General features: G+C 40.2%; 1 long non-coding RNA gene across 7 annotated transcripts in view; it reads left to right on the forward strand.

Annotated features, from left to right (window-relative positions):
- Positions 1 to 2,969: 2,969 nt before the first annotated feature.
- The window catches only part of LOC144785985 (uncharacterized), a 207,664-nt gene continuing 197,314 nt past the window's right edge, over positions 2,970 to 13,319 (forward strand). For 2 of the 7 annotated variants that reach the window (XR_013602072.1, XR_013602071.1), the window contains exons 1-2: positions 3,044 to 4,423; positions 7,852 to 7,925. This is a non-coding gene — a long non-coding RNA (uncharacterized LOC144785985). Of the gene's footprint in view, positions 4,424 to 7,851; positions 7,926 to 13,319 lie in introns of all 7 variants that reach the window. The other 5 variants (XR_013602070.1, XR_013602068.1, XR_013602067.1 and 2 more) reach the window with 5 other exon arrangements.

The following is a 13,319-nucleotide window of genomic DNA, read 5'->3' on the forward strand; positions in this document are numbered from 1 at the left end:
TAAATTTTGTGTTTTAGTATCAGAGCGAGTTGTGGGTTTATAGGGAAATAGGGCAGGAAGTAATTTAATTTTAATTAATTGATTAATATGTTTTAATTAATTGACATTCATTTTTACTTAATTGTTAATTAATTATTAATTGGTAATTTATTTTATTAATTAGTTAATTATATGAACTATATATTTAATGTATTCATGTTTATTTATTGTTATTGTTAATTAATTTATTGTTCATTAATAATTAATTGGTGATTAATGTTTATTAAGTGATTAATTGATAATTAAATGAATTACGTGATTTTATATGTGTAGTGGGTTGTGGTCTTATAGGAGAATAGGGTTGGAAGTAATTAAATTAAATTAATTAATGACATTGTTTTATTTATTGGTATTTATTATTAATTGATTGGTAATTAATTATTAATTGGTAATTCATTGTTATTAATCCGTTAATTATATTAATTATAATGCATTTATTGTTATTATTCATTAATTTATTGTTGATTCATATTTAATTGGTGATTACATAATAATTGGTTATTAATATTTATTTATTAGTTAATTTATAAATATATTAATGATACTTCATTTATTATTAATTGTTATTAATTGATTCAATTTTAGTTAAATTAATTGTGTATTTTTGTATGTGTAGTGTGTTGTGTGTTAAAGGGGGTATAGTGTGGGATGTTATTTAATGTTATTCAAGTAAATAATAATTTAAATTTCTTTGTATTTATTAATAATTCTTTTTATAAATTAATGATAATGTTATTTATTTTAAATAATTTAATTGATAAGTATGTTAATTTAACCCGTACGCTATCCAGCGCGCTTTCCCTACTGTTGCACACTTTGGAGTGGGAATAGTAATTTGTACCCCTATGCTATCCAATGCTTTCCATATTGTTGCACTCACTTGAGTCGGAACAGTAATTGTTACCCCTACGCTATCCAATGCTTTCCCTACTGTTGTACTCACTGGAGTTAGAATAGTAATTTTTACCCCTACACTATCCAACGCTTTCCCTAATGTTGCAGTATGTGGAGTAAGTATATATATTAATTTATAAGTAGATGTCTAATTAATTTAAAAATTATATGTATTGGTTGTTTTTAAAAAAAATTGAATATGTATATCTATAATATATTTTTAATATATGTAATATTTTCTTATTTTTTACATTATTATTAAAACATTTTGAAAAACGATACCTTTAGCATCGATATTTTTGACAACGATATTTTTTTCCGATATTTTTGTACTTACCTTCATGTAGATAGGACTTCGAAATTTTTGTCTTCGATATTTCTGTGTAGATATTTTTGTAGGTCGATTTTCTGTCTGTCGATATTTTGTTAGACATTCGATGCAGCGCCTTGATGTCGCGCTGTGATGTAATGCGCAGGTGATGTCACTTGCATCCTGCATAACTTGGTTAGTCCCCCCACTTCTTTTTTTAGGACTTGTGCCCTGAGTACAGCAAAAATATTTGTTGAACAGTGACTCGTTCTATTTGCCTAGGCACACTGGAGGACTGCTTTACATTTACAGGCCAGTGGCTCTGCTGCAAAACACCGTCTTCTTTACGAGTTTAATTCCCCCTAAAATGGGGAATAACTGCTCGCACCTAGATTTAGAAGGTGTACTGGGCCGTTTTTCATTCCTTTAGTGACAGTCATATAACTTTTCCCTCATACACCTGCTCTGAGCAGGCGGGACGTGTCTGCCGTTGGAGAGTCGGGGTTGGAGCACAGCGCTTCTAGGCACCTGTCCGAGGGAGGCCCCGTGTGCTCCCCGTGCAATGATGAAGGGGGCGAGCTTGGGCTGGGCAGTAATGCTGTCAGCAGCCCTACCCCTGCATCTTCCGTGTGACAGGCCGTGTCTCTGGCCCGGAAATGTCGGAATCGACTTTACGGCCGATAGATTATTTCCAGGCTTTGAAGCGCTTTGAAAACACACAAACTCGTAAAGAAGGCCCTAGTGTATTCCCTTGGACATTAAACGTGGCCATGACTTTATTATTATCCATGAAAGATATATGTAATGGAATCTAATTTGTCTTGGTTTTTTGTCCCCCCCCCCTTTTTTTGGTCTTTTGGACATTCATTTTAAATATGATATATGAATGTGATATATGAATTTTGGCCTTGGACCGATAAAAGGATGGATATATAGATAATTGACTATACTGTATAGATGGGATTGTATCATTGGATCACTGTCCTAACAAGAGACTGATTCAACATCTGTGATCTTATTAATTGATGTACATACGTATATAAATTGTTCCTTTTTCTTTTTTATATGAAATATTGAATAAAAAACATGAATTTTGAATAATATGTATCCACAGGTGTGTACATGTTTGTATAGGTATTCAGTCCACGTTCTATTGTGTTTCCTATATGGTTATTCTCATATATATATATATATTTAACATCCCTACATGCCTGAACATGTGAGGCAGCTACCCATGGGAGCAGAACTGAAGAGAGAGGTTAGCAGTTCATTTCATAACGATCAGGCGGAGCACGGCTCCGTGGCACGCGCAGCCCTCGCACGAGACCTGCACCGCCAGCTGCAGCTGAAAGGAACTCTGAAGTGATAAAATGCCGGAAGGATAATTAATGTTTCTGTGTAAGAGAGACAATGAAACAATGGGTGAGTCAGGAGGCAGGTATGCGCTCGGAGGGAGTGGGCGCACACCTCTGCCGCTTCCGTCAGCACCAGGGAATCCCCGTGCAACGTTAAACGGTGGCTCGCTTCAAGGAGCCAGCCCCTCATCACTGCGGAGCGCTGGATAGAACGAGTTAGACAGGAGCAGTGCGGCATGTCTATCCCCTGTGCGCTCATTAGCAGTGTCCACCTCTGCACAGGCCATTTCCTCAAGGACATTGTCTTCAAAGTGACACGAAAAGCAATCAAAAATCAAAAACAACGAAATCCGTAATCCCATTTTTTTCCCAATTAGTAAAAAAAGAAATATTCCTCAACAAAAAATATGTTTTTATTCTAAAATGGATAAGATGTTAAGAGAGGGGGCAACCCATCTGGTGGGTTAAGTTCTCCTTCAAAATCCTCCTAAAATCTCCTCTTCAAAAATGTCAGCTTAATAGTTTTAGATAACTATTGAAACATTTGAATTTATATGTTTAGGACTTTTGTATTAGATCATCAAATTCGATAAATATGAGTAATCCAGTGAGAGAATATTGCTTTAACTACTTTTCTTCGGAGTATGGCTGTGCTCACTTTTAGCTCAAGTAACTAAAACGTGTTCTAATCCCCACCCTCTTACTTCCACAGCCCTATCAGAAAGAAATGTGTGGGCTTCAGTTCCGAAAGATTTGTAAAAGTTTGGCATTCTGGTAGGTTTCCTATTTTCATTTTAACCCAACAAAGCTAGCTGTAGACATAAATATTGTCCATTAATAAAGCATGCATCAATAAAATAATGATAATTTTTATCACTTTAACCCGACATTTATGTATGAATTAATTCTCAAACCAATAGGCGTAGACAAATAGTGTCCACTATTAAAACTTGTAAAAAAAATCGAATAAATGACATTACTATATTTTAAGCTGAAATGCATAGACAAATAGTGTCTACTCATTAAATATGCATAAAACATCACTTTAAACCCATGGGTGTAGACAAGAGTGTCACTCATTAATTTTGCGCAAATTGTTGAATTCATTAAAAGTAAATAACATCACCAAGTTAAACTTTGAACAGAATTATATAAATAATTTATAATTATATTTGTTGTAATATAACATTATAATGCACAATTTGATTTTAAAATGTATCACATATGAACAATAGTTCACCATAGCGTAGTATATTAGGAAACATTTGAAACCTTATGAGTGAAGGGATCCTCAGTTTTAAATAGTAATTAAAATTTCAAAACAATAAAATAAAATAAATAAAGTTGTCACCGTTGTCAACCGGAATATATGTTAGGTGTTGTAATTCAAGAAGAAATAATCAGTACCTGCGTTGTAGAAATAGAAATTCTGAATATCATGAGACTTATCGAAGAAACAGCAGCACAGCTTTTCAATAGAAGAAGGTTATATGTGGCGCTCTGTTTATTTAATTTACTTCGTGTAGTCAGAATTTAAATAGGCTGTAACATATAAACTGAACCGAGGAAAACTCATCCGGAAGAGGTGCAGGTTATGACGTGCAGGAGATGGCAGCACGTTTTCTCACGTCGTGCTGGGTGGCTAAAGGCATTGAAATGTATTTCATGGCTCCAGCGCTGCTAAAGATACGTCATTAATCCAGGAAACAAGAGAGGATATGGAATTCTCATTAGGGCGCATGCTAGATGAATGCGCTGGATGCACGTGCTGGGGCCACTTTTAAATGAACAGATGGCGGTTGAACTGCCGAGTTGGAGCATCAAGGTAAAAGTAAATTTTCCATTTGTTAACCAAATATAAAACACAGCTCGCAAATCAAATGTTTGAAGTGTAATTTCACTTTTCATGTTGCGCAGCACATAGGAAATACAAATTATGAACAAAGTCAAAGGCTCTCTAAATGTTTTCATTTCGTTCAGCAGTTCCCATAAATCAGTGTTTATTAGACAAGCAGGGTCAGAAGAGGGCATTCCCATAACAGATGGTGATAAATAAAAATCCATATCTCGGGCGGGTGCATTTGTGAAGCCTTTCCTTCTTTACAAAATAAAGCCAGTGTTAGACAGTTAACTCTTTTAGTTGCAGGAATTCACTGGGGCTTTTTTTTTTTTTATTAAAGTGTAGCCTTCACTTAATAACTGTCTCTTTGAAAAAAAAAACGATGCAGGTTTATAAATCAGCATCATGTAGTGTAGATTTCATTTAAAAACTGTCTCCTTGAAAAGTACACTGCAGGTTTATAAATCAGTTCAGCGTAAACTGAATTAACCTTTTAAAGCAGGGACAGGCTTGTGATGATAGTTTATAAATATTTTTTTTTTTTTGCAGATTTTTAATCATCAGGTTAATTAAGCGCAGTCAAGCAGTCTCTTTTCAGTCAGGAGAAATAGTTTTGACATAAGCAGTGGTTTTAAATCAGGTGTAGCTGTAAATATTTCAAAGAAAATTGGAATAAGTAGAGAACTCACCAAGCTTAAGTTGATGTTGGCTTGCCCAGGTGAGGCTGACCGTTGGCAGTTGGTCACTGGTGGGGTAGGGGCAGCTAATATGTATAGTTGCAAGTAGGTGCTTGGGTTCTTAGTTGTTGAGTTATAGTTCTTTGTAGAAGTTGATGATTATGAATCTTTAAAATCAAATTTATAAATCCTTTAAATTAGTATCCACGCAGGGTTTGTAGTCCAATCGTCGCCAATGTAATAATGTAATAATCTTCATGGAGTCAAGGTGTAGTTCCAAGTAGATATTTATTGTAGTTGAAAGTACAGGTGATACAGATGAATCAAGGTGGTAGTTAAGTGATTAATTAAGTAGGTAAGTAAGCCCCACCAGGAGCTGTCCTCCTGGATGCTCAGCCTTCCATCACCAAGTGAAGGCTCATCTCTAGTAAGTATTCTATGACATCTATAACATTCTAAATACAGGCAAGCTGTAATGCATGAGAAGATAGATGACAGATAGGGAGATTAGAATACACTATACAACAGTTTCCCCCTGTCAAACACCAGGGGTTGCACTCAATGCACCAAGCATGTATGGCTGCTTTTTGCACTTTTGGGGCACTTTGGTATTACGGAAGTGGCTGCATATACTTGCATCAGGAGCCATGTTAAGGACGTGAATCCAGAGGCAAAGAGGGTGTCAGGGGCTCACTGACAGTGCACCACAAAGGTGACTGTGCAAGGCGGAAAGATGGAGCACAATTAATGCATCCCTGGATGAAAAAGGGTCCTTCGGAACATCCCCTCACCCTTAATATCCCTTTTTGTAAAGTAGGCACACATGCCACCTGCACTGTGAAAGAGTGATCGGCTGCTTAAAACAGTCGGTCAGCTTTTCACTAACGAGGGTAGGCGTCAATATGCAGCGGTGCTGGTGGCAGTGCGTCATCTATAATCGGGTGCATTGTCCCTAGCGGCACTTGGTGCTGCTAGTTATACTTACTTAGGTTTCAGCCTTCTCTCCACCTCTCCACCTCCTATCTCTATGCCTCTTGGTGCCTCTTGGCGCTGTATCTGCCTATGTCAGACTTATCCAACCACCTCCCTACAGTCACTTGTTGCGACACGTTGCTCACTGCAGCAGTAATCGAATGGTCACCAGCCGGAGGAATAGCAGGCTGATAGGGCAAATGGTGCTGTTAGTTAAAGTTGTGCTGCTTTGCAAACAGGGACATGTGCTCTACTTTGGCCAGAGTTCCCCTAGTCTACAAGAGTTTCTCAGTGCTTAATTTGAGCCGGTGGTTGCCAGTGAGGGGCCCGGGGCCATGAATTTCGGTGACCGGCACTTATTTTTCCTCATCATGCATTTCCCTCGAGCAAGAGCGCAAGAGACACACACAAATGGGAAAGAAGGAGGAAGAGAAAGATGGAAATCCGCCAGAAAGGAAGAAAGCAGAACATGCAAGAGTGAGATAAAGGGGCAGGGAGTGTCTGATGGAGGATTAAAGACACCGTAGGTGGATTCAGGACTACCCAGCCTTAGTATTCGACATGCTTTGGGCACCGGAACTCATTATTTTACAAATTAAGCACTGACTTGTATGTATGATTTACCTAGCATGCACATAGCCACAAAGCAGTAGGGTTGTACAGCCCTTGGAGTCTTCAATAGAGAGTTCAAAGCCTCACAGCAGGGGTGAGCAGCAGAGGCCACAGGCAGGGAGAGAATCATGTGCAAGAAATTATAGTTGCAGAAGGGGTGCCGTGATAGGAATGTCCTTTTCTATTTTTAATTTCCTTTTACCTCCGGTGTGTTATAACCACATGTTATGTAAAGTTAGTCACCTGAACTCCTCTGCCCTCAGTTGTGCTTCAGGGCGTTTTTTTGCTTTTAGCTGTAATCACTCTCGCATATGCTGGTATTTTCCTTTCTTGAAGCCTCACAGGCAGTGCTGCAGCCAGTGAGCCCTACCTGCAGTATCTGAGAGTGGGTCATCAGCAGTAGATTATGTTGCTCAGCATAGTGCAAGTGAAATCATGAATGTTCTTCAGAAGTTTAACAGATTTTTGGGGAGGGGCTGGTGTTGGGCCAAGGAAGGACCTAGGAATCCCCCAGTTGATCTGTTACCCTGTCAATTGCAGATGCCGGGTTGCCTCGACTCCTGGGCTGCACCATCTGAAGATGGTTACTGGCTTTGAAATGAAAGGGGATCAATAGGTTAGTGGTGGGTCTGCTTGTCCCAGGAAGTCTGTGACCAGCCACCATTCAGGAAGTCCAATATTTGGAAGTGGGAGGGGAGACACAGGGCTAATATTCCAGGAGAAGGCCCGTCTACCTTTTCTTAAATCCCTGTTTCAAGGATTGGTGCCAGACTTGGGGAGGTCAGATTTCACACCAGGCTCTGCTGGACATTTAGAGTTGAAACGTGAAGAAATAAAATATTTGTCTGTACATTCGATCATAGTCAGGAAACTTAATCCTTCATTCAGACATGCAAAGGATCCCATCTTTGCACAAGGTAACATGTAATTTCGCCCAAACCCTATTGCTTGCAGCTAAATGCCTTATCCACTGATGGATGTCACTTAAGGCTGCAAGGAACACGCTGGTAAATAAGTTTTCTCCAGTGTCATATTAGCCTTGGATCTGAATGGCACCAGGGAACACAATGACTGCCCCTTGCCTGGTGTGTGCATTTCATATACGGGTGTCAGAAATTAATTTTTTAGTCCACTTCCCTTTTCTGATTGCAGGGGGCCAATGTGGAGGGGTTTGAGTGGTGGAGCTAAACATCTTGATTCCTCTACACCTAAAGGATTGATCACAGGTATGTTAATGGTAAATGCATCTGCCTGTGATATAGTGTTTGTCAGTTGGCTTAGCAGCAAGGATTCTTCAGGTGGGATATCAGTATTGTGGTTGGTTCTCCAAGGAATGTGCAGAGGGCCTGGAAGTCCTTTTTTTCATTTGAGACAAAACACTACAGGCGCTATATTTATGTGAAAAACGTCTTATAGAAAAGTTTCAGGACACTCCTAGGTATCAACACCAGACGTTGTAGGAGGAGGTGGACACAGCTTAGATGTTTTCAGGAGCTGGGAAAAATGGGAAGCTGCTGATAAATAAAAGGGGAAATGTGACCTGAATGTGACAGAGCAAATACTGAGGGGCTTATGATGAGTACAGCGGTCCATAGGACCGTTGTACTCGCGGTGGCGGTCCAACCACCACCACAATACAGGCCTGCCCTCAATATTCAGAGTGTGGTGGTCGGATAGTTACAGGACCACTGTGTCCGCCAGGGATCCTGGATCCCACAGCGGTCACACAGCGGTCAGAATCAGGAATATGCTGGCGGTGCTACTGAGGCACCGCCGAGCATATTCTGAGTTTCTTGTCCACTGCCATTTTCATGGTGGTGAGCCCGCTATGAAAAGGGTGGTGGGAAGGCAACTAAGGAGTCCCTAACAGGGCCCCCTGCCCCTCCTGGTCCATGGGGTTCATGCAGGGGGGCATATGTTGTGCCCCCTGCAATTGCACCCCTGTTCCTGCACGGTGTGTGGCATGTGAAGCCACATCATATAGGAATGTCGTGCAGACGCTCTCACGAGAGCGGTCTGCACGTTAGGCTCTCCTGTGATCCTAACAGACCACCGCCATGAGACCGTTGCACCACTGCCTGCCTGTTCTGGATTACACTCGCAATCCAGCTGGAGAGCGAGCCATGGCTTTGGTGGTTCCACAGTGGACGACGCGGAGGCGCCACCACTGGAATACTGCCAAATTCATAATAAGTCCCTTAGTAATACTATTGCAGTGCTGCATTAACACTGTGTGGAAGGCATGTCCCTTAGGTTTAGGGGACCTACTCCGATGATTGACCTTTGCGCGCATCCTAGATTGTCTAAACCCCTGGTTTAGGGACAGTATACACCTATAGTCAGGTAATGGTGGAAATGCATGTACAAAGGGAATGTTGCTGTACCACCAATGCTGGTTCAAGGGAGTGTACCACAGAGCACCTCAGGCCTATCAGGGACCGTGTACCAGGAATGATAAGTCCCCAGTGACACCCACAGGAAATCAAAATGAGAGATGTTTTTGCATTCTTAGTTCCAAGATACCTTAGTACGAATCAATGGCTAGAGTATCCACTTGAAGTTGATCTTTGGCTTCTGGATGTCAGTTTCAGAATGTGACTTGTAAGCAGTAAAAGATTACACTTTTCGGTTCTACAGAGTGCTGTGTGAGACTCACAACCAATGGACACTGGAGTGTATATTCTGGGATGGTATCAATAAATGTCTGCATTGCCCCAGAGGTAATTCTCAGTGACAAGTTTCTGAGTGTGGCCCCTGGACCTGGAAGGAAGATGCATGCAGCATGATACTTGGACACTCACTCAGAGATCAACAGGATGCCTGTGGCCCCTCAAGGGTCACCTACATATGCCAAACTGCAAGAAGAGAAACTGTCTCAGGGTACTTCCCCTGAGTTAGTGGGCGTGTGGATGAAAAGAGAATGTTAGGAGTCTAAGGGAGAGAACCTCACCTAAAGGTAGCCTGCAGGATTATAGGTTCTCAGAAGGATTCTGTGGCAGATGGCTCAAGGGCATAACACTGTCCTCCAATTGGGAACACTGAGGAGAGTCTGATGCCCTTCACATACTACTCAGGAGTCTCAGGAGGGACATGTCAATGGTGTCTGAGGGTTCTCCCCTTTGGGGAGTGTTGTATTACAAAATATTGAGAACAACTGTATTGTGGCACCAGAATACCATGTCATAAAAGCTGTCTACAGATATATTGAGTTTACATTCTTTGGACGTGAACTACCATAATATCCCGTCAAAAATATTGTGTAGCAGAATATCATTAAAAAGTTAAGCATATCGAAATTGTAATATGTATAGCATTAAAAGGAATTTATTTAAAACATTAAAAATAGATTCTAATTAAATTAAAATAGAGTATTAATGAGTAATGTAAATTAAATGTACATGTATATTTTCCTAAAAGAAACAATAATTAAACACTTTTTAAAAATACATTAAATTAAATATATTAAAAATACCATAAACATTAACAAAAATATACATAACCACAACATAAATATAACCTAATGGAAATATTATAATTAATATAGAAATTATTTTAATTAATACTGTGAACTAAATGTATTTCATATATATATTAAAATATATAAAACATTGGAAATACATTAATACTATTAGCAATAACTTAAAAATGTAAATTATCACAAACATATTAACAACACCATCAATCACAATTAATTAAAGCACTAACATTATTATGAAAAAATAAAATATTACATATTTTTTTAAAACAAATATAAACTTTAATAAAAAACAATATTAAAAATTACCACCACTATAAAATAAAGAACACTAAGAACATTAGCAAAATCTCAATCCAATTTAAGCAACAGCAGAGAAATTGCTAGACTTTGAAGGCATTAGATTTACTATTCCCATCCCAATCTAAACAATAGTATGGAGAGCGTTGTGCTTTGGAGTGGTTAGTTTTACTATTCCTACTGCAATCTAAGCAATTTCAATTTCATATGTCTTTATTTCGATTTCAAAATCATAAAAGACAAGAACAGCTAGATTTTTACATATTTTAAAATGACCCATTAACATATCAGACACAGATCTAAGCATTAATAGGGAACGTATGTGATTTTGATGGGGTTTTATTCACTTTTGCCAGTCCATTGCAAGTGAAAAGATGGACAGTGTTGGACGTATGAAAAGTTACATATACCATACCAACTCCTAAATATTATTAACAAAACGATTAAAGGATATTCAAAATTAACAATATAATAATAAATCCAATTTAAATATAAAAAATAAAGAATAATAATTTAAAAAAACAATAAAAATAAATACACTTCCCTCCCTACTACCCACAAAAAACCACCATTTATAACACAATATGTGTCTAAAACAAAATATTTGATTTAATAATAGTGTCATTTAACTTGGGGAAGTAATCTAAAGAAGGATGCTAATTGACCTCTCTCAAAGAAAAGTTAGCACTGCAGACACCAGTAATGGAATGGTGAACCACACACATCCTGTGTGCTGAGCTAAATTTTCAAGCTCAGAGATTGGCCTTATTCTATACTTTTACTGTACAGCGGCCTCATATGTAAATAACAGGTAAAGCAGTGGGCTTCCATCTGTGTACTGAGGAATGGGTTCCTAGGTTCAGTGTTGGCCTGAGACATGCATCGGTATACAGTAACCTCTTAGGTGAGGCTAGTACTGCAATGAAAGTACTCAGACTGAGGGCTAGCTTGAAACCTGGTGAGTATCCTTAGTTGGTGCCTTTGAGGTTTTGAGGATGTGCTTGTGAGGCAGAAGGTGGTATTTAATGCTCCCTTTAGGAGACATTCTGAGATATTGCCCCGGCCATAGTTCAACTAGAAAGAAAGGAAGATGGGATTTGGGCAGTTTACTTGACTTCTTGGTACTGGGATGTGTGGTCCCTTCAGTATAGAGTGCACAAAGAATCAGTAGCTGACCCATCACTCACCCAGAAGATGGATATGGAATCTACCTGTGGTACGGACCATGAATATTCAATAGACGGTGAATTGGCAGAGGATCTACAACTGTAAGGAGGCAGGACTTATCATTAGCTACTCGGACACTATACTTTGAACTTGCCTATGCTATGCTGAGAGCGTTTCACGAATGGAGTGACTGGTAGTATGCATCAAATGCCATCACAGCCTAGCAGAAGGCTTCGCGCTGGATCACCACACGACAAAGAAGTATGGTTTCTGGGAACCTCTGAACATTTGTGAGTTTTGGAGGATGGGGCAGCCATTTTGGAATGATGAGTATGACTTTTCTCATATCGCATGGCATTTTTGTTAGGCAGTCGCGTACTAAGTTTGCTGCAGTCAGGACCCTTGCTTTGTGAATTCATGATTCATGTTTGAAAGAACTATATTGTTCCTGGAGCAACTGTGGACTTTCTCTTTTTAGAAAAGTATTCTTTACAATTTGGTTAACTGGGAAAACAAACGTGAACTATTATTTGAGCTTAGACATACTTGTCAAATAATTTAGGACTATGCTGCATTTTGTCAGAACTTGAATTTGTTTGTCAAGTAATAGCAACAATGTTAGCATCAAACAGCATACTAAGTGCCTAAATAAAGGTTTGCAAGTCCCAGGACAGCCAAACTCGCGGTAGCACAGTGGATTACAACTTGGGCAGTTGGACCGCCATGGCACTGCCACAACTGCCAGGGATCAGAGATCCCTGGAGGTGGTGCAGCAGTCTGATGGGCTGCAGTATGCTTGGTGGTGCCCTGCAGCACTGCCCAGCATATTACAACTTTCTTCATTGCCAGCGGTCTCATAGTGGTTCTTACTCCTCAGGAGTGAAGAAAGAAAGTGTGGCCCTGCAGTGCCCCCTTTGCCCTTGGCCCTGTGCATGGCTGTGCATGCAGGGGGCACATGCTGTGCCCCCCTGTGTGCTTACACCCCATTCCTGCATAGCATGGACTGCCCAGTCCATGCCATGTAGGAACGTGCCCTGGCAATCCTGCAATGGTGCAGTTTAAGGCTCACATATGAGCCTTTAAACTGCACCATCGCAGGAACCATCACGCCGCCTCTCACCAGACTACAATACTACTCGTGATCTGGCAGGCAGCCAGCAACCCTGTTTGGCGGTTTAGGAGCAGTTGGTGGCTGGGGGGCCCACTCCCACACAACCAAACCAGTAATCAGACCCTAAGATCTCTCTCCACCTGCACACTGGGCGGCCGGGGGTTGATCAAAGCTGCACCACACGGTCTTCTAATGAGCGGTGAGTTTGCCTGCTCAAGCCAATCCTGGTACTGTTCACTGCATGGGAGCCTCATCTGGATTGGCTGAGAGGAGGTGTTGCTAGGCCTCTGCTGCAGTGTGTGAAGCACCATGGGGGAGGAAGGCTCTGGCCAAGTGCTGAGCTAAGCATAGAGTTATGGGAAACTGCCCATGCTGCCAATGGGTAGCACCTCCAGCCCTGCCGGGAAGTCTGAAGTCTTTGAAATGTCTGCAAGCTGCACCAGCCAAACCGTCCTTCTTAGGGCCCTGGTCTGATTATGACAGCGGCATGAGTTTTACTGCTGAAAAGGCAACATCCGGCAGCTAAGGACAGGACCAAGGCCTGTTATCTGATGCCACCTAATGCGT

This window comes from Lissotriton helveticus, chromosome 10 (assembly GCF_964261635.1).
Source record: "Lissotriton helveticus chromosome 10, aLisHel1.1, whole genome shotgun sequence".
Taxonomy (NCBI): Eukaryota; Metazoa; Chordata; class Amphibia; order Caudata; family Salamandridae; genus Lissotriton; species Lissotriton helveticus.